The sequence below is a fragment of the Myxine glutinosa genome, chromosome 3 (assembly GCF_964187855.1).
Source record: "Myxine glutinosa chromosome 3, kmMyxGlut1.1, whole genome shotgun sequence".
In the NCBI taxonomy this organism is placed as follows: Eukaryota; Metazoa; Chordata; class Myxini; order Myxiniformes; family Myxinidae; genus Myxine; species Myxine glutinosa.
This window is the reverse complement of record NC_136263.1, coordinates 65,296,604-65,324,131: the sequence shown is the minus strand read 5'-3', so window position 1 is coordinate 65,324,131 and position 27,528 is coordinate 65,296,604. Positions and strand designations below refer to the sequence as shown.

At 46.5% G+C, this 27,528-nt stretch overlaps 1 protein-coding gene across 1 annotated transcript in view; it reads right to left on the bottom strand.

Moving 5' to 3' along the window:
* LOC137424221 (uncharacterized) overlaps positions 1-27,170 on the bottom strand; it is a 43,508-nt gene extending 16,338 nt beyond the window's left edge. The window contains exons 1-4 of the mRNA XM_078773571.1: positions 27,045-27,170; positions 26,876-26,935; positions 3,271-3,399; positions 3,101-3,160 (exon numbers count right to left, since the gene is read on the bottom strand). The gene's annotated coding sequence lies outside the window, so the exon portion shown is untranslated. The remainder of the gene's footprint in view (positions 1-3,100; positions 3,161-3,270; positions 3,400-26,875; positions 26,936-27,044) is intronic.
* Between the last annotated feature and the right edge of the window lie 358 nt (positions 27,171-27,528).

Sequence of the window (27,528 nt, the reverse complement as noted above, 5' to 3'; positions counted from 1 at the left end):
ATAGAAGCTTGTGCCTCTGTATCGACGTGTGGTCTTAACACGGATATACACCTCAACACGCAACCCCATTGGTGGGGAAAACCCCCTTGAGGAGGGGGGGGGGGCGGACAATTCCTTCGATACAACCTTCATTTATTGTGTTACCCTTAGTCGTCTTGTCAAGTTTGGTTGAAATTGGATAAGTAACAAAAATGTATCGCAGTCAAAAATCGTTAGACAGACAGAAACCAAATTGTGTATTTTAGTGTGAGAGATATATATTTTAGTGTATTTTTATTGGTTTCAAAAATGGTATCAAAACTCCATCAACCGATACATCGACTTACATCCCACATACAAAGCACTACGCAATCAATTACGTCAAAAACAGCATCGTCATTTGAATGCTCTGCTCTCCCCTCTGGGCTGGGGCTCCAGCCTCACACCTAGCTCGTCTTCACGCTGTTGAAACCAAAGCATTCAAAATCATTGGAATCTCCCGCGATGAAGCTAACTCCAAGGGCCTTTCACTCACTCACCGCAGGCAGGTTGGTGGTCTTTCCGTCTTCTACCGACTCCTCTCTGGCCTTGCCTCCCCAGCTCTCTCTGGGCTCTGTCCCCCAAATATTCCTACAGGTCGCACAAGATCTGCCTGCAACCCTCTTATGGTTAAACTGCCAAAATCAAGACTCTCTGCTCACCTTCACTCCTGCATTCCTCTTTTCTCCCACCTCTGGAACAAACTCCCTCACTCTTTTCAATCCCACTCCACCCTCCAGGTCTTTAAAACAGCTGTTCACCACCATCTCTTATCCTCCCCCATCCAAAACCTTGATCTTTTCTACCCCCGCTAATTTCGGTCCCCTTGTGTTTTATACCTCTCCCCCCCCTCACCCCCCCCTTCCCACGCCTCCTCCCCCCAAGCCCTCTCCCTCCCACACTTCTCCCTGCTCTCAAATATTGTGGTTGTGTGCTTCCCCCTCTCTCCCCATCTTGTCTTCCGCTCCCTCTTTTTGTATATTTTGTTTGTCTGGTTGATTTGTTTGTGAAATAAATGTTAGCTCTTTCACGAGCCTCGATTCAGTATACAACAACAACAACAACAACAACAAAAAATGCAGGGAAGCCCTGTGATTGGTAAGGATTTGGACCAATCCATGATGTGAACCACCCTCAATGGAACTCAACGGTTAACACCATACTCAACGCCTCTGCGGAAGTGAACTAGTTTGTTCTCGAAACGTCAGGCTATTAACAAAGAATTTTTTTAAATTATTTTTACTGCTCAATGTGCATCCTGAGCTGAAAATCTTTTGACGTGTATATATATGTATATATATATATATATATATACATACATACACGTGTGTGTGTGTGTGTGTGTGTATATATATATATTGTTACAGACGTGGCTTGGATGTTATTTACCGAGCGGTTTTATGGTATGACCACGTCTGCACAAGTTACCCGATTGTGCCCGAACGTTGACTAATCGCGCTATGCTAGACCAATGAAGGAAAAAGAAGACACACGGCTGGAATTAATACGACACGACACCAGGGATACGGTTCTCAAAGGTTGTTATTACAATAATGCGGAAGGTTTAGATTACAGGGACAAGAGGGAAACATAGGAAGGTGGGCACTTAAACACACTTATATTAACCCCAACAGACGACAGATAAACGGGACAAGGCTCACTCACACGGGGATTGATGGAAAGGACAGGCGGGTAGCGATGGCTCCAGGTGCACCTGGGCTCAAAGGTCAGAATCGACTCGGTCCGGTCCAGAGATGCGGGGAGGTCGCAGCGCTCGGATGGCGTCTTGTCTGCTCAAGCTGGGGGCGCATCTGACTCAGCGCTCGCAGGTGGCTTTCCTTCTCCAAGCTGGGTGCGCATCTCTCTCAGCGCTCGCAGGTGGCTTTCCTTCTCCAAGCTGGGTGCGCATCTCTCTCAGCGCTCGCAGGTGGCTTTCCTTCTCCAAGCTGGGTGCGCATCTCTCTCAGCGCTCGCAGGTGGCTTTCCTTCTCCAAGCTGGGTGCGCATCTCTCTCAGCGCTCGCAGGTGGCTTTCCTTCTCCAAGCTGGGTGCGCATCTGACGTCACATCCGGCGCGGGGCCGCGTATATCCGGCGGGGAGTGACACGCCCTCGGCTCGTTAGCTCCGCCTCGTGGAATCGGCACGTTGCTTCTCATTGGGTGCGTGCGGGGGGTTTACCAGGCTCCGCCCTTGACGAGGAGCTGACAAGGAGCCCCTTCGTGGTAACCCCGTGGAGCGCATGGTCTGGAGCTAATCGAGCCGGTGGGAGGACGCATCCTCCCCCGCTCCGCCGCCATCTCCTCTGTTGTTGTTGTAATTGTTGGGGAAGAAGATGGAAGGAGGTATGGGAAAGGTCCTAAACTCACTACTGATGCCATATAATCACATTCTGGTGCAACGAAGAGTCATAATTAATGGAGACGAGGCCTTAACTGACATAGAATAAGAATAACTAGGAAGATGTCCGAAAGTTGTCTACGTGTGGTGCGGTGGACCTGGGCACGACATTTAATGGGGGAATAAGGGGAAGGTCGGCTCTACTGATTGTTATTTACATGCAATGGGACTAGGGAATGGGGGATCGGGGAAAGTTGGGGAGTATTGGAGAAAATAGGGGAATATTTACAAGCGGATATGGAGGCCAAATTCCATATTCGCAACAATATATATACATTATACATGCAAGGTAATCATGGTAAATGTGTATCATACAACGACATATCATGCAGGCATCCGATATTACAAATCATCCATAAAAAGTTTAAACAACTAGAAAATGTGCATTTTGGTGATGTTGAAATCTGAGTGAGAATAATTCAAAACATTTAATTTGTTTCATTTTAGGCACAGGTTCAAACCAACACATCCAACAACGCTTTGCAGCGATGTCAAAGTGATTTTTTTTGCTTGCAACATATATAAGCAGCAAGAATAGCTGATGATTGTGATGCAGTTGACTTTAAATCAGATGGAAGATGATCTGAAATATTATAGAGTTCGCTATTTCCTTCAAGGAATACCATTTATATTGCTTGTATGTTTCATGTCACGACATTCCAAAGGGATATATTCTCTTACTTACACAGAATGTTGATCAGGGCCACAACCCTTCCCCTTCTTGTCATGTCTCCAGCACTTATACCTAGGTTGAGAAGGATTGGAAAGTTCGTTTCTTGTACATATGTTGAGGTAGATGTATCCCAAAAACAAGTTTAAAAAGTGAAGATGAGGAAGATAAAATTCTTTATTTACTTGAGACGCTTCCAAAGAGTGGATTTTTTTGGTGATGATGGTGGTAAGTGGTTCTCACCGACGTCTTCTGAATGGAGAGACTCATTCACACCGACATCAGAACGAGGTGATTCGTTCTTCTTTGGTTTCCTGAAAAACAACAAACTCCTAAATCCACAACATCATACAAATGTGTAAAATCAGATATCAAAAACAGCTGGACCCCGACTTTGCACTATTTGCCGTACATAACATGTGACCTGTTTCTACATTTGCGGCCAAGTGCTCCACCTATTCGCAAAAAAAAATTTCATCGGGACCCCTGTTTTTTTCTTTTTTTGCGGCCATTTTCCCCGCGAGAGTGGGTGTTAGTCTTGCGGGCCCCATGACAATCATCATGGTTCCCTTTTTGAGGCAATGCTTTTCTGGCCGGATGCCCTTCCTGACACCAACCCTTTAGTCGCCTCTAACAACACACAGAGATACAGTGTGCCTATTCTAAACCGTGGCACACACGGGCACATTCATCCCAGCAAGCTGGTACTACATTTTCCGACCTCAGAAGGATGAACAGGCTGTGTCAACCACCTGGCGTTAATTCAACGATCGACCGGGATTCCAACTCAGGATCATAGATCCATTGAAAATGGTTTAAAACAGAGTGATACGATTTAAAATACCTTTAGTCTGTGTAATATACTGCTTTATTGGTAAGGCCAAGGCCGTGAGGCGTGCTCTCGCGAGATCACAGTCGGTCCCTTCAGAGAAGGAAGTGCATGTGGTCATTCACAAAACATCGAACCAACCCACAAACATGGACCAGGAACATAGCATCACATTACAGTTTGCACACGATTAAAGTGTGCTCCCCAAAGCATGCCTTGATCTTCCAAACTGGAGGTTTTTGGAAGTGTCAAAAAGGCGATTTGTGTTTTACAGTGTTCAAGTATCTTACCATAATTCACCAAATGTTCGTCTGTCTGTTCGCAGGTACCATAAAAATTGCTGAACCGATCGCAAGGATATTTTGGGTGGGTAATCCTGGGACCCCTGGGAGTAAAATAGGCTATTTAGTTTTCCCAATTTCAGCTTTGGTCTCCAGCATTCTCAGGTTTGGACTCCCGCATAACATTCGCGTTCGCATAACGTTCATTGTGACGATGTTCTCATTGTGACGATGTTGTGACGATGTATGTGTTCACGGTAGTGTTTAACGTGACGGTGTGAACGTAATTTTGTAATGTTTTTCGTTTCGTAATCCTTTAATGAACGTTCAATGCCCTTCGATGGCCGGGGCCGCACGCGCGCTACACTGGATGGGCCAGCGTGTACCTTGCCCTTCGCCGTCATGCTCGGGTAAACCGCTGAGCCCCATCTGTGATGGGGACTGGGGCTTGAGACAGTGTCCCACGAACGAGGAATTCCCAGTAAGCACGAGTCATCAGCTCACGTTGATTAAGTCCCTGCCCTTTGTACACACCGCCCGTCGCAGCACAAACATCACAATGAAACACAATCACAATTCACATATTTGTGCAATTCGAATAAATAAATTCGAATTCGAATATTTTCGTCACAATGAAAACATCGTCATAAACGGGTACTGGAGACAATGTGACAAACGTCACAAACGGGTACAATATTGGAGAGGCCATTGCCAAAACGATTTGTTTTCTCTGGTACGTGTTTCTGGACGGGTACCGTTTCAGATAAACCGGTAAAATGCCTCCCAAACGGAAAGTCTCATTAAAGAAAACGTCCAAGGAAGCTGTTGCAAGAAAGAGGACTCGCCTCGACGAGGACTATCGGAGGCAGGAAGAAGTACGTGACACAGCTGTACACCAGTCTCGGAGGCAGTCCGAGGAATACAGATCTGGTGAACAAGGACGTGCCTTTTCATTTCGGCTCCCCAATTGAAGGCCCGCCCGTAGGGCGGGTACAGTTGCTAGTATAATTTAATTGCATAGAGGGTTTTAAGGCTGTAGAAAAAAAAAATCCGGATCTTTTCCACCATTGATGCAGCGTCTTTTACATGACCTTATTTGACACATTATATGAGTTATTTGTGCCTGGTGTTTGTGTATTTCATGACGTCACTAAAAACAGTAAGTTTTCAGGTTGAAATGATTTTAAATTTCATTTTACTGACAAACAGACAGACTAAAACAATTACCTCACTCTGCCTGGGATAAGATTCCATAAAATTTGCCTATTTCAGAGACAACCTCTGCTCCAATGTAAATAAGTGTGAGGTTCATGTTCCCATTCGTGTTCATATAAAGTGTTCATATAAAAAAAAGAAGAAAAAAAACCACCTTTAGAGGGCATTTTTCCCCGCAAAGCGGGGGTTGGCCTTTTTCGGGCACCGTGGTTGTTGTTGTTTTTGTTGGTCCCCTTTTTGAAGCAATGTTTTACGGCCGGATGCCCTTCCTGCCGCCAACCCTTTTTGCCGCCTTTTATGACAAACAGGGAATTACCAGTGAGCTGGTACTCAATTATCCGACCTCGGAAGGATGACAGGCTGAGTCAACCCCCCTGGCGTTAATTCAGCGATCGACCGGGATTCGAACCCAGGATCCAAGGATCCTAAGCTGGCACCCGAGCCGCTAAGCCAACACCAGGCTTCGTGCAATTTGTAAAATAACGTAACATAACGTTTGTAACATAACGTGTTCATATGTAAAATCAAATTGAAATTAAGTAGCTCTTTGATCAAATATATAGATGTGTAATTTCAAAACACATCTGGTCACAAGTGTGCCTCACTGACCGGATCCTCAGTCGAGGTCATCAGCATCATCCCGTTTTGTCCCTTCAACCTCGATACGGTCAGCTAAGGTGGGCCAGCAGTGGCACATACACCTACAGGACCGGAGGGTACGCATCCAGGTGCAGCTACACATGGATGCATACAAACCCCCACCCCCAGCCAGTGAGAACACAGACGACAACAACAAAAATGCCTCCACTCCCAGAATCCACAGCACCTCACCCACTCACTCACACACCGAAAAAGAAAACCAACCGACCACCGACCCTTACACCACTCAAACAAAAACACATTCATGCAAAACCACACCCACTCCTGCAAAACACACACACACACACACACACACACACACACACACACACACACACACACACACACACACACACACACACACACCTCCATTTTTCTTCCGTGCACAGTAACTACCCCTTTCAGACTGAATTACTGAATTGAACCACCACCCACAACCTCAACCTACACCGTTCGACGTGCCTCCATAAACTTGGAACGTTTCAAGGCAACCCGGGCCACTCCGTCACACATCCTCCTTCTTTCTGTCCCACACAATCCAAGCCGATCAAGAAATGCAGTCTGTCCTTTCGGTCTGCCACCACCTGCCAATCACAAGCATCTGACAGCCCTTTTGTTTTCCACCTCTTACCACTTGGCCCTCTGACAAACAACACCTCTCTCCCCCATCGGTCTCCTTCTCCACTCTTCTCTCTCTCGACCACTGTTGTACCATCTGCACTACCACCGCCAGCACCTGATCATGCCGTCACTTGTATCTTTCTGCTGCCAATGCAACTGAGCATGTACTCAGTGTATACTACACCATTCCCAAACACACACACACAAATATACACCCCCAACACACACACCCCCAAAGAACATCTCTCCTCCTGCAACTTGAGACGCTTCCACAATCTAAAGTTTACTGGTGATTGAAGCACATCATACGTTGCCCGGAAAAGGAAACGCAACAATATTGGCTCCATCCTCCCAATATCTTGCCACTTCAATGTCCTCACCTGCACACCTTCCCACCATGATCAAGCAGCTGTCTGACTGCTTTTTACATATGTCCCCTCCTCCTCCTTTCTTCCTAAGAAAGGAGGAGGGGATATACACTATATATATATATATATATATATATATATATATATATATATATATATATATATATATATATATACATACATATATATATATATATATATATATATACATACATATATATATCTATATATATATATATATATATATATATATATATATATACCAGCGTGACTCGGTGAGCTCCACGTTCCTCACCACACATCGTTTCAGAGGGGTAGGCATCTTTGACCATTTCGGTGTCTTTTGGGTTTCATGGTGTTTTGGGTCTTCAGAGTCTTTTGGATCCTCTGGGCCTTTAAATGTATTTTGGGTCTTCAGGGTGTTTTTGAGTCATCGGGGTGTTTTTGGGTCTTCGGGGTGTTTTGGGTCTTCGGGTATTCAGGGTCTTTGGGTATTCAGGGTCTTTTTGAGTCTCAGGGCCTTTGATGTCTTTGGGGGTCTTCAGGGCATTTTGGGTCTTCAGGGCTCTTGGTGGTCTGAAGGGTCTTGGGGGATTTAAAGGGTCATCAAAGGCCTGAGGGGTTTCAGCAGTCTTAACGCAATTAAGAGGGTTAATTAAGAGGGTGGTAATTTTATTTGAAGAAGAAGAAGAAGAAGACGTTTTCGTTGCGTATAAACATACATACATAGCGACAGACATAACGACATAACCATATACGTTTGCTCTATTATAATATATATATATATATATATATATATATATATATATATATATATATATATATATATATATATATATATATATATATATATATATATGGCCTCTGAAGGCAGTTCCATATACTGTGTGTATATATAAACTATTATGAATTTTGGGGTAGAGTGATATGTAGATTCAGGTAGATCTGTATAGTTAGAGGCTCGGATGATCGGGGGTAGAAAGAACGATTTCGATGTACATAAGCAGAGGACCTGTTTAGCCCGGATGTCGGATTAAGCTTGTATATTTGTGGTCATACGAGGATGGCCTTGCGCTAATTATCGTCGGGATTATGTTAATTTTTCTGCGTGTGAGACCTTGCGATTTATCCTCCTTCCGATATGGCAATGCACATAGACGCTAGGCAGGCCCAAAAGCACCACACACACAAACTAAATCCCCCCCCGGCCCACCCCCACAATAAAGCTCACCGGAAGTGCAGACAGGAAGTGCGCACGCATAGCACCAACATGGTGATAAAACATTGTTCGAGCCGAGAGCCACACCCAGAAGGACTCGCTATTGGGCGGGAGTTGACCGATGAAAGGCCAGAGTGAGGAAGGACTTGTGATTGGCCAGGGATGGGGCAAGAAGCTTCCCGCGGATTGGTAGATGTTGAGACGCGATGGACTGATTGGAAGGGACGACCGATGAGGTCAGGAGACAGGACGTAAAAACCACGGCTGGCCGGCATTTTGCCCCTCTCGTTTTGGATCCCTTCGCGCCCGGACGTCGTTCTTCTCCTGGCCTTCTCTCTCGCTTGGCTCTCACACATTCCTCTGCCATCGACTCTCTCCTCTTGGTTCCGGACATTGGCGAGCGACGGTGTGCGGGACATGAGCTGTTATCGGAACGAGGGGAGCTGCAGATCGTTCGCTCACGCACGCGACCTGTCTGGGAGGGGTGCAGATGTGCTGCGAGCACACGATGATACGGGGGCCTGGCAGCGCGCGAATGAGACGGACCGAGGCCTAATTCCCGCCAACGGACCAGACAAGCCAACGAGACCCCGAGTGGTTGAGCGAAGCCCACAAACACACACACAATGTTTCTTTTCATTGAAATTATCCCCTCATGTGTGTGTGTTATAAGTCTGGTGTGGGAGCGCTCCATTTTAGGACATATATTTAACTGGCGCGTTTCCTTGTTATCGGGTTCCGTAAATAAATTCCTTTTATTATTTTTCCCCATACATTTTAACCCGTTCTCGTTTGAGTTACTTTTCGCAGGATGAAGACATCAGCAGGTCGTCCAGGTAAAAGCTTCCAGCTTCTTCTTTTTCTTTCTCCTGCGCATATATAGTGAAATCCACATTTGGGCATCGTCTTTGGAGTTAAAGCTGGCTTTGGCTATCTGTGATTTCCCCGGTATTAACCAAGGGGGAGTCATGCGACAATACATATATATATATATACATATATATTGTTACAGACGCGGCTTTTAGATGTTATATTGACCGAGCGGTGGTGTATTTAACCGCGTCCGAACAGTTACTCCCCGATTAAAACCCGATTCCACCCGACGTTGACCAGATCGCCCCACAGATATTCAATCGGGAAATCTCTAAAGCGACCGAAAGAGAATGAAAAAGAAGAAGAAGAAGAATACGGAGGAAGAACAGATTTTATTATACACACACAAGCAATGGATGGAAGAAGCAGTAACACAGCGAATCGTTACCTTACACTATTCATTCTTACTTAACCCCAAGACAATGAGTAGGACAGGACGTTCACACTTACACAGGGGATATATGCAGGCAGGTAAGGCTTGAGATGGATTGCTTGAGAGGGAGGCAAGGTCGGGAGGCCGCAGTTCGCAATTCCTCGCGGTTTTGGCGGGAAACCCTCCGTCGTGTTTCCACTGCGGTAGACGTTACGCGCTGGTTCGGCACACCTGCTCCTCTTCTTGGGGTGGGGCCGTCTCCCTCCTTTCAGCGCGTCTCTCCAAAGCTGGTCTCCTTGCCGAGTACCTCTCCTCTTTGGCTTGGAGCGTTTCGCATCTCACCGCCTCTTTTTGGTGCAGCCTCTTTGCTCCTCTCCCAGGGTCATCTCAAGTCATCTCTCAAAGCAGTCCCTTACAGTCGCTTTTATCACCTCGAGCGAAATCAAGCCGCCGACTCCGAGGGCACGCCTACCGGGTCGCTCACCGCGGTGTTGATTGGCTGCTAGGGCTGGTTCACTCCTTCCCTCTTATGACGAGGTGGAGACACGCCTTTCTTCCCCAACCCTACCTCGTGGCCAATGGTGGTTTGAAGAAAACCGGCCAAAATGCGGAAGGCAATTGGAAGGGAGGTTTTGGGGAAATTGGAAGGGAGGTTTTGGGGAAATTGGAAGGGCCTACGCTTATTTTGTTTGATACAATGCAAAGTCAATCTAGTGGGAAAACACATATTTAGCCTACATGGAATAAGGAAATACACTATTTAAAAGATATATCGTGACCTGCGTGTAAGTTTCATGCAATTAACTAGGACGCCGACTGCGACCATTATTTACATTAACAGGGTGTTACCGTACCTTTTGTAACGTTCACATTGTAACGTTTTCACATTCGTTACACTTCCTCCAAAATTGTTACACTTCTCAAAAACCGTTACACTTCTCAAAATCGTTACAATATATATATATATATATATATATTGTTACGTGGTCCTCCCGGTAACTACCTGGTCTTGGTGACCCCCGGACCGTGGGAGGACCCCGCCAGAAAGATATCTGATTTATATGCTTTCGTAGCGCAATCAATATGAAAGACACAATAATTCAAGTCAATAAGAAACCCAACACCAAGGATCCGGATTACTTAATAATATATTCTCCATCCATCATCAGCAATCAACAATCCATCAACAATCTTACTAAGATGGCCATCTCATATATTTCCCCGCTTTCCCCACTCACGACCCCTCAATGGTCACTGTCCCTCACAATGTCTCTGGGCCCCTCCAGACCAAGGTGAAGGTCGACTTCTCCGCACACGGGCGGTTGAACGAACCCCTGGCTGACGTGTTCCAAACGTGCACCTCGCGTACCGGGGACAGCTGCTGCAGCGCACACCTCCTTGCAAAGCAAAGCGGGCAAAGCAAAGCACGGCTTGCAAAGCGCGCGAGGCCCAAGGTGCGACCCGTACGCGGTCCTTGTAGACGTTGAGGCGAACTGTGCCGGACGCTTGGTTCCGTGCACGAACCCACGGCAACTTGACGTGTAATCGGTAATTACCCCGCGCAGGTAACTCCTTTCGCCAGACGGGCTTTCAAACGCAGCGTCCCCCACGCTGCTCAATATCGACACCGCTCGCGTCGGAGCTGGGCGAGGAAGAGCAAGATCGCCGCTTCTCCCGGACCTCGTGTCTTTTTCTTCTTCCGGTTCACTATCCCGTTTCCGGTCTCCTGTTATCCGGAGCCTCTCTAACCCTTTAACCACAACAACCTTTAATAGAATAAACATTAATAAGCAATGACATGAATAGTAACTCCTCTAAATCCGGGATCCGTAACACTCCCCCCTTCAAGAAAGAAAGTTTGAACCCCACGAAAACTATCTGTGCCGGCCAACTTTGATAAACCAACCCGATACCCCAAATCATCAGTTCCCCCCGGGCACAATTATCGCATCTCAAAAATAAAGCAACAAACTTTCACCAAAACCCCCCAGAGATTCCAAGGTAATTCCCTCTAGACCAAGCGTCAACCACTTCTAGTTGCTCTTGGATGGAGGCCCAGCTGAGTACTCACTACATGGACGCCTTAAGGAATGTGGGGTTCACGGTTAGTCCGGGGAGGAAAGTTCATTACATGGACGCCTTTAAGAACGTGGAGTTCACGGTTAGTCCGTGTAGGAACGTTCCATACCGGGACGCCTTTTAAGAACGTGGCGTTCACGGTTAGACCGTGTAGGAGCCCAGGCTCGGCGGCTCCGCCGTATATAGAGTGCTTCAACTTCTCCGGACTCCTAACAGTTACGGTGGGACCCCTTGTCCCAGCAGTCCCCTGACTGGCGGTCTCCTTCTCGGCCAGTCCTCTGCCAATCATTCTTTCGGGAGATGCCGTAACTCTGGGAGCCTCCATAGTAATATCGGCTGCTGCCAACACCAAAACTACCGCCAAGTGGTCCTCTTCTGTAGACCTCTCGACGCCTACGAAATGCCTTCCCTACTGTTATGGTCCGACCCTCCAAATCCTTACCATTCCAATTCTTCTCTGCCTCCCTGGCATCTCTTGTGCTTGCATACGTGACAAAGCCGAACCCTCTTGACCGTTGCGTTTCCCTGTCTTTTACCACCCGCACTTCCACCAGCGGCCCATATCTGTTGAAGACAGAGGTCAGAACTTCTTCCTCTGTGTTGAAGTTCAGTCCCCCTACGAATAACTTGGAACTTTTGTCGCCATCCCGAGCTGGGGTGGTGTTATTTCCCCTGCGGGGCTCTTTACCCACCCTCGGGTTACCATAAATTTGCCCCCCGGCCAAATCATTCCCGATAATCACCGATACCCCCTCTACAGGAAGCGTGGCTTGTAAACCGACGGTGACCGGTCCTGACACCAAATCGGATTCCAAATGGATGACATGAAGTGGGGCACTAACACAGCCACCGATCCCTTGTAACCGAACACTATCACCAGTTGCGGTACTCTTTGACAATGGCAAAATGCCTTCAAGCATTAAGGATTGATGGGCTCCTGTGTCCCTCAATACCCTAACAGGTCTTGGGTTAGTCAAGTCTCCCTCGAGTGAGACAAACCCCTCATAAATAAATGGTTGGTAACTCTTCTGTGAGCGATTTCTTACGCTAGCCATCGCATTCGGAGTTGTAATAGTCGGACTCCGCTCTGGGTTGTCCCTTTTCATAAGGTAACAACTGGACATCAAGTGTCCAGGTTTTTTGCAAAAGGCGCAAGTAGGCCCGGAGGAAAAACTCGTGGTCTGCCTCGGGCCCCCCGGGAAATAAATTTGTCTTGGGCCCGTAGCCCTCTGATTTCGAACAGTTGGGGTATCCGCGTTGTCACCATAATCCTCTCGAGGCCGCCGCCATGTATTGTCATTCTCCGCACCGGGTGTTCCATAACTCCCCTGCTGAAGTCTAGGCGAGGAGCTAGGTGTGTGGACCCCTATCCGATGTGTTAAGGCATAATCATCTGCCATGGTGGCTGCGTCCCACAACTTTGGTACTTTCTTTTCCTGCAGGTACACTTTGATGTCCTCGTGGACACACTGTTGAAATTCCTCCACCAGCATCAGGTCACGCAATGCTTCGAAGTCGTTCCCGACTCCTTTCGACTCACACCACCGATCAAACATGTTTTCTTTCACTCTGGCAACCTCCACATGGGTCTCACTCTCCCTCTTCCTGGCATTCCTGAATTTTTGCCGGTAAGCCTCAGGAACCAACTCATAGGCTTTGAGGATGTGCTTCTTCAATACCTCATAATCTGCACAATGGTCCATTGGTAGCGCCAAATAAATCTCTTGAGCTTTACCCACCAGCACACTTTGCACTAGTATGGTCCAGGCCTCCTCCGGCCAGTTTAACTGTCGAGCCACTTTCTCAAAGTGTGGAAAAAATTGAGTGACTTCCTTTTCACTGAAGGGTGGAACCAGCCTCACATGTCTGCCCACCTCCCAGGTGTTCTGGCTAGGTGTCGACCCCGTCAGCAAGGGTGGTACCTCTCCCCGTTCTCTCATTAAATCCAGCTCCTTGAATTTAATTTCTTGCTGAAGCGCCAGATCACATTCCTTCAACTCCCTTTCGGCTTTTCTCTCCTCTGCTTCGAGTTCCCTGGCAGCTCTCCTCTCCTCTGCTTTTCTCCCTTCTAACCTTTCCTGGAGTTCTCGTTCCACTCTCCTTTCCTCTGCTTGTTTCTCTTCTCTCCTCTCTCCTGCTTTCCTTTCTTCTTCTGCTAACCTTTCCTGGAGTTCTCGTTCCACTCTCCTTTCCTCTGCTTGTTTCTCTTCTCTCCTCTCTTCTGCTTTCCTTTCCTCTTCTGCTCTTTCCTTTTCTGCTTTCCTTTCTTCTTCTGCTCTTTCCTTTTCTGCTTTCCTTTCCTCTGTTTTCATCCTTTCTAACCTTTCCTGGAGTTCTCATTCCACTCTCCTTTCCTCTGCTTGTTTCTCTTCTCTCCTCTCTTCTGCTTTCCTTTCCTCTTCTGCTCTTTCCTTTTCTGCTTTCCTTTCTTCTTCTTTTAACCTTTCCTGGAGTTCTCATTCCACTCTCCTTTCCTCTGCTTGTTTCTCTTCTCTCCTCTCTTCTGCTTTCCTTTCCTCTTCTTTGATCCGTTCCTGGCTCCGTAATTGCAACTCCAGTTTCCGGAGCTCAACGTCTTCTGGTTCTTCGGGTAGCCACTGCCAGGCTAACTCGGCCCATGTTCCTAATCCCACCATAGATTGTATCACAGTGGTCTGCAACTCTGCCTTCCTCAAATTAGTTCGGACCTCCAAGTTAAAATGTTTGGCCAATTTCAAGAGGTCCGCTTTTAGTAACGCTCGGAACTGTGCCTCACTAGGTGTTACCGCAAAGTTCTGTGCCACAAACGCCATGGTGTCTACTGGTAACACCTGTTAACCTTCACCCCAGAAATTTCCAACAAAGAAAAGCAACAGTATTACTATTATTGCTATTGTTTTTTTTGTTGTTTTTTTTTGTTGTTGTTGTTTTGTCGGCAGAACAAAACAATTTTGGGAACGTTGGAAAAGTTCCCACTCTTGGGAATTCTTTCCCGGACAAAAATTTAGAAAATTTTATAGATCCCTGACGTAGACCCAATTGCGAATCCGCAAATCGTAATTTGGACGAGCCCCCAATTCTGTTACGTGGTCCTCCCGGTAACTACCTGGTCTTGGTGACCCCCGGACTGTGGGAGGACCCCGCCAGAAAGATATCTGATTTATACGCTTTCGTAGCGCAATCAATATGAAAGACACAATAATTCAAGTCAATAAGAAACCCCACACCAAGGATCCGGATTACTTAATAATATATTCTCCATCCATCATCAGCAATCAACAATCCATCAACAATCTTACTAAGATGGCCATCTCATATATTTCCCCCCTTTCCCCACTCACGACCCCTCAATGGTCACTGTCCCTCACAATGTCTCTGGGCCCCTCCATATATATATATATATATATATATATATATATATATATATATATATATATACATATATATATATATATATATATATATATATATATATATATATATATATATATATACATATATATATATACATATATATATATACATATATATATATACATATATATATATATATATATATATATATATATATATATACATATACATATATATATATATATACATATATATATATATACATATATATATATACATATATATATATATACATATATATATATACATATATATATATACATATATATATATACATATATATATATACATATATATATATACATATATATATATATATATATATATATATACATATATATATATACATATATATATATATATATATATATATATATATATATATATATATATATATATATATATATATATATATATATATATATATTGTTGCGGGTATGAGAACTGTGTATTTTTTTTTATTGTGTGAATTGTTATTATTGTTTATGTTTATTCTGCGCCCCCCTGCCTCCGGAGCTGTGTAAAGGTGAAAGGGCATCCCATAATTAGTCCACAAGCATACACGTCAGCCAAATAATAGAATACCTCTGTTTGATAGTTATCTCTTATTATGTGTTTTTAGAGTAAGGCTGTGTCTCCCATTAATTGAAATACTCCATTGCACCAGTGAAAGAGATAGATTCCCTTCATTCCCACTCCCAACACTTCCATTCCCCCCTTTTCGTCAATTGCAATTCGCATTGCCAACTGCATGTTGGGCGGTTTTCCCTTCATCCGCCATTGACCACGAGGCAGGGTTGGGGAAGAAAGGCGGGTCCCCACCTCGTCAGAGAGGGGAGGAGTGAGCCAGCCCCACTCGACCAACCATGAACAAGGGGTTTGGCTTGAGAGGGCGGGGAGAGAACGTTTGGGGGAGGTTCGCAAAGGTTGAGGGGCGGGGCCTATATAACCCACGGCGGGGGTGTTCCCCGAGAGATGCACTTTGAGTTGAGACAAGGAGGGACGAAAAAGAGCTGGGTCATCAGAGCAAGAGCGCGTAAGGAGGAGAGAACCCGTCACGCCAGACCCCCCCACCAGCGCATCGGCTCCACCAAGCAGCTCCGACCCGTGATCCCGCGCACACGACAGGCCCGGTGGCATCAGCGGCCGTCGAGGTCCAGCCCGACGTCCCGTGCGGGATCAAGCTCCAGCCAGCTCCGTGCCGTCCCCCCCCCCTCCAGCCACACACCTCCTTCCAGCAATCCACTCTGCAATTCCCCGCGTGAGTCAGTGTCTTTGTTTGTTCTGTCCTGGGAATAAGTTAAGTCTGTATAACTATAAGCTAGTATTTGCACTGTGTCACCTGCGTCTTATGTGTTGTAAATAAACCTTGATTGCTCCTTTTTGCTTGTGTAAATAATAAATCCCATTACTCGTCTGTACGTCTTCTCGTTTTATTCCTTTTCCTCTTTGCATTGCGTCGTTTTAGTCTTTTCCCAGATTGGACAGCTGCGGTGCGATACGGCCAACGTTTGGGCGGGATCGGGTTCTAATCGGGGAGTAACTGTTCGGACGCGGTAATACCAACCGCTCGGTAAACTAACATCTTTAAAACCGCGTCTGTAACAATTGGTGTCTGGGTGTGAGATTCGGGGCCCGAACCAAATTTTTAAAACATCAAAAAAAAAAAATTTGGTCAAAATTTGGAGCGGACGAAATTTGTTTTGTTTTAAAGCAAAACTCGAATTTTGAAATCGCGCCATGGCTGGTCAAGGCGACGGGATGCCGGTGGGAGAGATAGACGGGGTAGAATCGACCCAGGACCTCGGGGAAATGTATGTGGAGGAAATTTGAAGTACACCCTGCCAGCGCTCCCGGTGGGACGGCAGGGCAACCAGAAGGGACGAGGTTCTCTTGACCACGTGGCCCTCGATCTGGGAAGCGAGAGGCGTTCCATTAGTGGACGCGCCCCTCACGCCCGACTTTTGGGCGGCCCCGGCAGGCCGTTTGTTTTGACGTTCCGTGACAGGCCCCGCACCCCCACCTCCGGGCCGACCGGGCGACCGGAATGAATCCCAGTGTCCCGATTCGAACCTTCAGAGCGGGCCGGCTGGGGAGTGCCAAGCACCCCGTACCTGCACTTTCCGTCCCTGCGGTCCCAAATACCGGAACCACCCGAATACCACTTTATTCGACAAAATGAGGTGCGGCCTACAGCCTTAGAAAACTAACCCTATATAAGTCAATACCTCCAACGACACAGGCGCGCATTCGTGCCGCGTGACGTGGAGGAGAGTAAAGAAGGTGTGGTTGAGGGGGTATCAGGTGCACAAAATGGCGCTCTCGCGCACGTGGTTACAGCGGCACCAAATTTAGCCACGCCCATGGTCGCGGCAGCCGAGCCAGAGATGCCAGAGTACGTGCGAGTCTTTATGATTGAAATGATGGCAAAAATGGAAGTAATGACGAACGGAATGAGGGCCGATAGGGAGGCAAGGGAGCAGAGGGACAGAGACCGCAAGTTGGGCGAAAGGTTCCCACGGGTGCACGACGAGGTAAAGCGGGTCGAAAAGCGCTGGTTGAGCGAAGCGGAGGAAAGCGCAGGTACAATGACGGGGGTAGAAATCGCGACACGGGGTTTGGAAAAGCCGGCGACCGATGAGGTAGAGGGAATTTTATTAAAGCCAACGGTCGTCGAGGTGAGTAAAGAAAAAGCGGAAGTGGGCATTGAAATTGAAGAGATGACGGAGGTAGCCCGGGAATTGCAGGGAGAAATGGAAAATGTGCAAAGTCCCTGCTCACATTACGATGCTGTGCTTAACCCGAATGGAAGTTTGCAGGTTTTGGTGCAGGGAGGAAGAAGAACCCCAAAGGTGAGACGTGCTGTTGTGTATTGTGCGGGGAGATTTTGTAAGAGGATGTTTGGCGACAAAAGAATTTTCACGCGCTTGGGATCGAGGAAGCATCCGGGCGTTGGTGAGGGGTCCCGTGTGAGTGGAAATGGCACGCGTGTGGAAAAAAAGTGTGCGTCAAGGGGTGAGCGTGTTACGAAGCGCGAGTGTGATACCGAGTGCGAGCGAGAATGCACGTCGGGGTGTACGGAGTGTGACACGAATAGTGAGTTGGTGATGGCGCAGGTGCGAGAGGGCACATCGGAGCGCGAGTGTGAAACCGAGTGCGAGCGAGAATGCACGTCGGGGTGTACGGAGTGTGACACGGAGAGTAAGGTGGTGGTGGAACGTGTGCGAGAAAGCACACCTGAATTGGTGGTAGCGCGGGTGTGGGAGAGCCCAGGTGAGCGCGTTAGTGGGTGGATGCAAGAGTGCACGCCCATGGTGAGTGTTACGGAGGACGTAACGGAGGAGAGGTGTGGACCAAAGTGTGCGCAAGAGTGTGCGCGAGAGGTGTGGTGTGTAACAGGGAGAGCGTTGGTGGAATGTACGGACGGCGTTGGAACGCCAGGTTTTGTGAGGGTGAAAGGGGTAGCGTATGCTTGTAAGCATGCAAGTGAAGCATCGACGGTAACCGGGTTAGCGGTTAGGGCGACGGATAGCCGATGCGAGCACTCGGTGCGAGGGGTGCTTTGTTGGGTGCGAGGCCCGGCGCGGGTCGATGCTGCGTCGCTTCTCTTCGAAGCGTCGTTGCCGATTCGGGCTTGGCCCCGCCCCGCACGGTCGAGTCCGGGCTTTGTCGGGCGAGGCGACCGGTCCGGTTCAAGGGCGAGTGGGAGGAGGCGGAACGGTGCCCCCTCGTGGGGACGGGGTTCCGACCGAGGGAGATTGAGCCATCGGGCCCGGGACCGCAAGGTGCCGCGCCGAGATGGTGCATGGAGCCTCGGTCCAACCAAACCACCTCCCTTGAACCGAAAGCCGGACGGATTCAACCTGCAGGCGACCAAACCACCCGAATTCATTGCTCGGCTTTACGAACCGAGTTTAATGATGTCATGACGCACCGAGGCTAGGATATAGCGGACTGTGATGATGATGGTAGTGATTTGATATGAAATTTATAATAGTGGGTAGAATTGGCAGTAAATGGAAAATTTTTGAATTGGTTGGAATTTGGACGAGCAAAATTGATAGAGAGACCCCCGATGTGGTGGGATGGCAAATCCACCATCCCTCACGAAACGTGGGGCAAATGCGCTATAGATTATGGGGTGTATGGCAGTGAAAACTAGCCCGGGTGGGTTAGGTTATATTGTAGGGATCTAGCGAAGATGACATTAGGTGACGTTAAGGTTAGTTAGTGACTGATACCTGTAGTGGGGACGCAGGTAGATTAGTGTGGATTATAATGACGAGGGAGCGCAATAGTTTAAAGGGACGACTGGGAAGCGCAAGTTTCAGAGGGGAGTAGTTAGCTGAGATGATGCCGTGTGTTTGAAGATTGAACAGGTGTGATTGAACAGGTGTGATTGCACAGGTGTGCAACTGAACAGGTGTGTGGAGCAGGGTATGAGTGAGTGAAGGTGATTGTGTATTGTGCTGACCCAATGGTCCAGGAAGAGGAGGAGGGTGCAGGTGGCACCAGGTGATTGCACAGGTGTGCAACAACAGGTGTATGTGGCTGTATGGAATAAATGGTATGGAGTATTGGAATGGATGGTCGTGGAGTGAGTATGGTGGAAATTGTGGAGTGGAGTGGATGGTGCGAAGGTGTGAATGGGGGAAGAGTGGACCCCCATCACGGATACCCGGGGCGGGTAGTGTAAGTGTTAGGTAGAGGGTACAGGTAAATTGTGGTTGGATATTGGCATCTGTGGTGCGAGTGAAAGAATGGTCTTTGGATGGGTGCATTAGTGTTGTGGAAATGGCTGGGCGTGTAGCCTGTTAGTGTGTGGAGTTGGTTTGGGCACTCCACCACTGTGAGGATGTCGGCCAGGTGAGGCCACAGGTGGGCTCTGGGAGCCGGTAGTTGTGGATGGGGCCCGAGGATCCGGAGGACGGACCCGGGTAGCCCAGTGCCAGAGGGCACCAAGGGGTGACAGAGCCAGGAGAGGGCCTTCCCCAGTTAGTTAGGTTAGGGTGAGGAGCTAGGTAAGCTCGGGTGGCAACTGCAGTGGTGGAGGTGTGCAGGTGGGTAGACCTGCTGGGAGAGCTACACGTCGCAGCCCAGAAATTGTGCGAGGGCACCGGGAGATGAATCGGGGGAGTGAGACCCCAAATTGAGAAGCACCACAGGTTGGTCAATGGGAATTGGTTTTTAGAACCCATAGTGTAAGTTGGCCAATGGATTGTCAGGGAGAGACCCCGGGTAGTGTAAAGTGTGTTAATGTCATTTAGAAAGTAGTTAGGATGAAGTCTCCTCACACCATCTGCATCCACTCACCTGAGGTGACAGGTACTCCACACCATGCCATGTTTTGATTATTTTTTATGATGCAAATGTTTGGATTGTGAGACGCATCATGACGTGGGTGTGACATTGTGCTTTGTTGTTCCATCTCTTCCTCCTTATGAGGATTGATGATGAATTTGGTGATGGCAAATTTTGAAGTAGAGGGATTGTGGTGACGAATTTGGTATAGAGGAAATATGGGGAAGACGTGACAGTAGCGACGGATTGGTAATGTGTAGATTTTGTAAATATGGGGTAAGGGCAAGGGTAGTGTAGGTGACAGGGGGGTGACGTACGGTAGGGACGAGCTTTCTCACTTCGCCCTCCGTACGCATTTCGCCTTGCATTGCCTTATTGATGTGTACCCTTGTGACCTTACCCCTCGCTCATTTGTCTTTCCCCTTTTGTCTCCCACATGACCTGTGCGCCATTGGGTGCCGAGGGGAGCATGCGTGGGTCAGCCATTGTTCGCCCGAAATTCCCAGAACCAGCTGTCTGCATCGATGCACCACATTATGGACCACATGTCTGTGGCCGAGCACCACCTATGGACCCCATGGGTTGGGGCATGGCCCCTCTGCTGGCACCGGCCATGAGGGCCCGAAATCTTGCTGGCGGACCTTGGCCACAGGGCACCGATGCCCCACAGGTGAACCACACGTAGTCGGCCCCTGTGGGCCATAAATAAAATAAAAACGGACACGTTAGGTGCATTCTTTTATTGCAAATGTCGGCAAATAGGCCGACATCGTCAGAGAGGACCTTGGAGGAACCTGTCTTATTTAAACCTCAGCCATTTAGTTTGGTTTGCTCTTTGTTGTTGAAGTGTGCGGCGTCACCTGCCTAGATCAAAAGAGCTCTGTGAGTCCTTCAGAAAGAAGGTTATAGACGCCTACGAGTCTGGGAGGGATTTAAAAGGATCTCCAAACAATTTCAAATCAATCATTCGACTGTCCGGAATATCAGCTACAAGTGGAGAAGATCCCAAACAACTGCAAACCTGTTCAGGCCAGGCCGCCCCAGCAAGTTCAGCCGAGAGCAGACCGCAAGATGCTGAAAGAAGTCTCCAAGAATCCCAGAATGTCATCACGGGACCGACAGGTAGCTCTTGCCACTGTTGATGTCAAAGTGCACGAGTCTACCATTAGAAAGAGGCTGCACAAATTTGATCTACATGGGAGGTGTGCCAGGAGGAAACCTTTGCTGTCCAGAAAGAACATCAGGGCAAGACTAAAGTTTGCCAATGAACACCGAGGCAAAGTCCAGCACTTCTGGAACAATGTGCTCTGGACAGATGAGTCAAAGTTAGAGCTATTTGGCCACAGTACCAGAAGACATGTTTGGCGAAAACCAAAGAGCATTTGACCACAAGAACCTGATGCCAACTGTAAAGCATGGTGGTGGAAATATTATGGTTTGGGGCAGCTTTGCTGCATCAGGGCCTGGGTAGCTCACCATCATATAATCCACTATGAATTCTTCATTGTACCAGAGGGTGCTTGAGGATAATGTGAGGCCATCTGTCGGAATGTTGAAGCTCAACCGAAGGTGGACCTTGCAACATGACAATGACCCTAAACATACCAGTAAATCCACCAAGGAATGGCTGAAAAGAAAGAAATGGAGGGTTCTGGAATGGCCAAGTCAAAGCCCGGATCTAAATCCCATCGAGATGTTGTGGGGGGGATTTGAAACGAGTTGTGCATGCAATTGCGCATGCTGTGCAACAATTTTTTGTTGAGTAAATTATTGCAAAGTCAACTTTTCATTGTTTTTTGTTCAATTAGATCACCTTTATCTATAGATACAATCTATCTACAAAGATATCTACAAAGATATCAAGATACAAAGATATCTTTATCTATATATCGATAGATATAGATAGGGGGCACCTCCGGGACACAAAGGTGATCCCGGGGGAGGAGGCTGTTTCACAGCACCACTTGGTTGTCTGCGACGTAAGGGTGAAAGGTGCGAAGAGAGCTCGGTGGGTGAAGTACCAACCGAGAATGAAGGTGTGGAGGTTGAAAGAGGTGACAGTAAGGGAGGCATTAAAAGAGAGGCTGAGTAGGGTCGAGGATGATGTGGTTGAGCTTGAAAGTGGTTGGATGTCAATAAAAGCTAGTCTGTTGGGAGCCGTTGGTGACGTATGTGGATGGACAAAAGGACCACCGAGGCACTCGGAAACATGGTGGTGGGATGATGAAGTTGGAAAGAGGATTGACGTGAAGAGGAAGAAGTTCAAGGAGTGGCAGAAGGCGAAGGGTACGGGAGCAGAAACAGCAGAGCATGAAAGTTATAAGGCAGCCAGGAAGGCTGCAAAGAAAGAGGTAGCAAAGGCGCAGGAGGCATGTAGGAAAATGGGGGAGGGGGATGGGGAAGGGGTAGGGCAGAAAGGAAGGGGTAGGGGGGAAAGGGAGGGGCATGGGGGAAAGGGAGGGGGGAGGGGAGGGGGGAAAGGGAGGGAGGGGGAGGAGGGAAGGGGAGGGGAGAAGGGAAGGGGAGGGGAGGGATATAGATGGTTACTGGCAATTGATCACATCCACAAATGATGTAATCCACACAATTTATGTACTTTCCATAACGTTAATAGGAATACATGGCCGTGTAGATGGGAAATACAGTTTGTTTGAAATAAATCACAAATATCAGATGAAAGTGAAAAAAAACCTATGTGGTGTGAATGGCAATGTTCCTCGCTGAAATGTGAAAAAACTGAATTACGTGTGAATGCATAACTGTGAGATTATGGCGGCAAAGTTGGAACATCACGTGATCGCTCTGAGCGAATCAGCGCGCTGCTCTGCCACCAGCTGAGATGTTCCTCGCTGAAATGCGCTGAGGTAAATATGAATAAAAAATTCGATATATTTTCACTTTTACGTTTTGGCTAACTTGCTCGCGAACCTGACGAAGATCCTGAGCAAGGATCGCTACGTTATGCTAACGCTACGTTAGCTACGCTACGTTACGCTACGTTCGCTACATTATGGCTAAAAATATGGATCGAAAGCTGAAAGAAAAAAAAACCTATGTGGTGTGAATGGCAATGTTCCTCGCTGAAATGTGAAAAAACTGATTTACGTGCGAACGCATAACTGTAAGATTATGGCGGCAAAGTTGGAACATCACGTGATCGCTCTGAGCGAATCAGCGCGCTGCTCTGCCATTCCGTGCATAATATTCCTCGTTGAAATGTGCTGAGGTAAAAATATGGTTAAAAAATATTATGAAATAAATTTTTAGGGCGACCATGTTCGTACTAGGCTCAATGGCCATGTTTGTGCCAAATATCAAGTTCGTGAGCCTCTCCGTTTAGGAGTCTATCGGTAACATTACACACACACACACACACACACACACACACACACACACACACACACACACACACACACAAATTGTGTTTTATATATATAGATAGATAGATAGATATATATATATATATATATATATAGATAGATAGATATATATATATATATATATATATATATATACTATATATATATATATATATATATATATATATACTATATATATATATATATATATATATATATATACTATATATATATATATATATATATATATATATATATATATATATATATATATATATATATATATATATATATATATACACAGTATATATATACACAGTATATATATATACACAGTATATATATATATATATATATATATATATATATATATATATATATATATATATATACACAGTATATATATATACACAGTATATATATATATATATATATATATATATATATATATATATATATATATATATATATATATATATATATATATATATATATGTATACATACAGGGTGATTGAAAAGTAACTCCCTATTTTAAAATATTTAGAATTTATTTATTTATTGTAATAGTTTTCTCAAATTTTTAGTGTTTGTTCCTTAATGTATGAGAATTTAACCTGTGTTGGTTTTGTTTCAGATTATGTTTTGTTTGAAATTCGGAAGCCCTACAAACATGGCTGGACGTCTTACCCTGCAGGAGCGTGCCCAGCTAGCGGCACGTTACGAAGTTTGGATGCTGGCTTGGTATGAAGATTGGTCTGATCTCTTTGAAAATATCCTCTGGTCTGATGAAGCGGTATTTCACATCGGTGGGTTTGTGAACCGTCACAACTGCTATTACTGGGCAGGAGAAGATCCTCGTGTTATTTCTGAAAAAACGCAATATCGGCCCAAGGTAACGGTGTGGTGTGGAATGACTTCGGAAAGGATTGTAGGTCCCTTCATTCTTCGCGATACCATGAATGCCAAAAGGTACCTCACCATGCTGCAAGACGAAATCTGGCCAATTATCAGTGCTTCGGAGAATGTTGAAGATTTGATTTTCATGCAAGATGGCGCTCCTCCACATTTTGCTGTTGTTGTTCCTGAATGGCTGAATGCCCACTTCCCTGGGAGATGGATGGGTCGTCGTGGTCCGTATGAGTGGCCAGCCAGGAGCCCTGACTTAACACCATGTGACTTTTTTCTTTGGGGTTGGGTAAAAGAGCAAGTCTACTGTACCAAACCAACGACTTTGGAAGAACTTGAAGGGCGAATACGAGAAGTTATGTCTTCCATCCCACAAGAGTTCCTGGTGAAATCAATTGATGCGGTTCCCGGGCGGCTTGAGAAGCTGGTGGCGAATCCTGGTGCCCACATCGAATTTTAAATAAAACTTCATGCTATAACGCTTTCTTCTTATATCCATTTCTTGTAAAAATTATAGTTAAGAAATAAATTATAAGTATTTTAAAATAGGGAGTTACTTTTCACATCCTGGAGCTATGACATCACTTCCGGTCAGCGCTGAATAGGGTAGTAGGCCAATTATTCCTATGACCTAATTACCAGCGCCTTCCGGTAAGCGAGGAAATGAGCCCCGCCCGAGCCGCGGATAAGATGGAAGATTGCCTAGCGGTTTAGCAATCCGCAGCTCGAGCCATTAACAAAGGACTAACCCGACTCCGAGCGTTTGGCCAAAATCGCGCCACAGGTATTCAATCAGGGAAAAGACTAAAGCGACTGGATGAGAGGAAAACCCAAAGAATAAGAAGGAACAGGTGTAATTTATTAATTATATACAAAACCAAAACCAAAGAAGAAACGAAAGGTAAGACTGTACAGGAAGAGGAAAAAGCAGATACACAGGGCAACCTTAAAACAGTCTTATATTACAACCCCGGACAAACAAACAGACTTACACGACAGGGAATGGCAGGAAGGAATGGCTGGAAGGAAGAGAAGGTCCAGGCAGATGGTAGGGCGTTGAGGTCCGGCTCCAGGAGTGGACTCGCGTCGTGGCGGAAACCCTGGCAGGCAGCGAGCGCGTATCGTGGACCGCGAGCGGACGTTACATATATCGGGGAAACTGGGATACGCCGTACGTAATATGTGGCTCGTGCCAACGCTCTCTCTCTCTCTCTCGAACAAGGTTCATATCATCAACGGTCCCCTGCGCAGTCCGTTACCATCAGCAGCTCGTGGCGCAGCTCGTACCAAAAGCAGTCCGTGGCGCACTCCCAGCTCCGCTCCAGCTCATCGACCCGAACTCCTTCTCACCTCATCTGTTGAAGCAGTCCCTCGCAGCCGCTTTTATTGTTCGTTGTTGTCTCAAGCCGCCGGCTCCAATGACATGCCTATAGGTCGGCTCTCCTTGGCGCTGGTTGGCCGGAAAGGGCTCGCTGGCTCCACCTCTGATGGTGAGTCGACGTGCCACACCTTGTTCTTGTGGTTCCGCCCCCTTTTTCCTCGGCTTGAGACCGCTTGCGTAATGGCGGCTTGGTGCCAGCAAACAGCCCAAGGCAAATGGCAGCTAACGCTATCCTACTGTTACTGCACTTTGACGAGCGGGAGAGATGATTGGGAAAATTGAAAGGGGCCTATCTTATTTGATTAATGCAACGCAGATTCAACTATTTGGAACAGATCCTTAACTGAAACACATAATAATGAAATAACTACAGAGAGGTCCTATGGTTCTCTAAGTGTTGTACATGGACTAACTAGGGTGCGATCTTTAATAAGCCAAATGATGGGGATATTTACAGGGGATCATTTATAAGGGAAACATTTACTAAAATTTACCAGTGAAGGTTCTAAAAACCGTAACAATATATATATATGTACATGCATATGTATGGAAATCTGGGTAAATGTGTATCATACAGCGACATATCATACAGGTATCCGATATTACAAATCATCTTTTTTTTTTTTAATGTTTAAACAACTAGAAAATGTGCATTTTGGTGATGTTGACATCTGAGTGAGAATAATTCAAAATATTTAATTTCTTTCATTTTCGGCACAGGTTCAAACCAACACATCCAACAACGCTTTGCAGTGATGCAAAAGTGATTTTTTTTGCTTGCAACATATATAAGCAGCAAGAATAGCTGATGATTGTGATGCAGTTGACTTTAAATCAGATGGAAGATGATCTGAAATATTATAGAGTTCGCTATTTCCTTCAAGGAATACCATTTATATTGCTTGTATGTTTCATGTCACGACATTCCAAAGGGATATATTCTCTTACTTACACAGAATGTTGATCAGGGCCACAACCCTTCCCCTTCTTGTCATGTCTCCAGCACTTATACCTAGGTTGAGAAGGATTGGAAAGTTAGTTTCTTGAACATATGTTGAGGTAGATGTATCCAAAAACAAGTTTAAAAAGTGAAGATGAGGAAGATAAAATTCTTTATTTACTTGAGACGCTTCCAAAGAGTGGATTTTTTTGGTGGAGTTGGTGGGAAGTGGTTCTCACCGACGTCTTCTGAATGGAGAGACTCATTCACACCGACTTCATCAGAACGAGGTGATTCGTTCTTCTTTGGTTCCCTGAAAAATAAGAGTCCTCTTAAATCCACAACATCATACAAATGTGTCAAAACAGATTTCATATACAGCTGGATCCCGATATTTGTGGTATTCGCAGTTCATAACATGTGACCTGCTTCGAGTGCCCCCACCTTTTTGTGATATTTTTGCACGCGCATTCAATGGTTTTAAGGGTTCCGTTGGGTCTTTCCTTAGAGGTCTTCAAGGGTGATGGAGTGAGGTGAGGGATGGAGTGAGGTGGGGGATGGAGTGAGGTGGGGGATGGAGTGAGGTGGGGGATGGAGTGAGGTGGGGGATGGATTGAGGTGGGGGATGGAGTGAGGAGGGGGATGGAGTGAGGTGGGGGATGGAG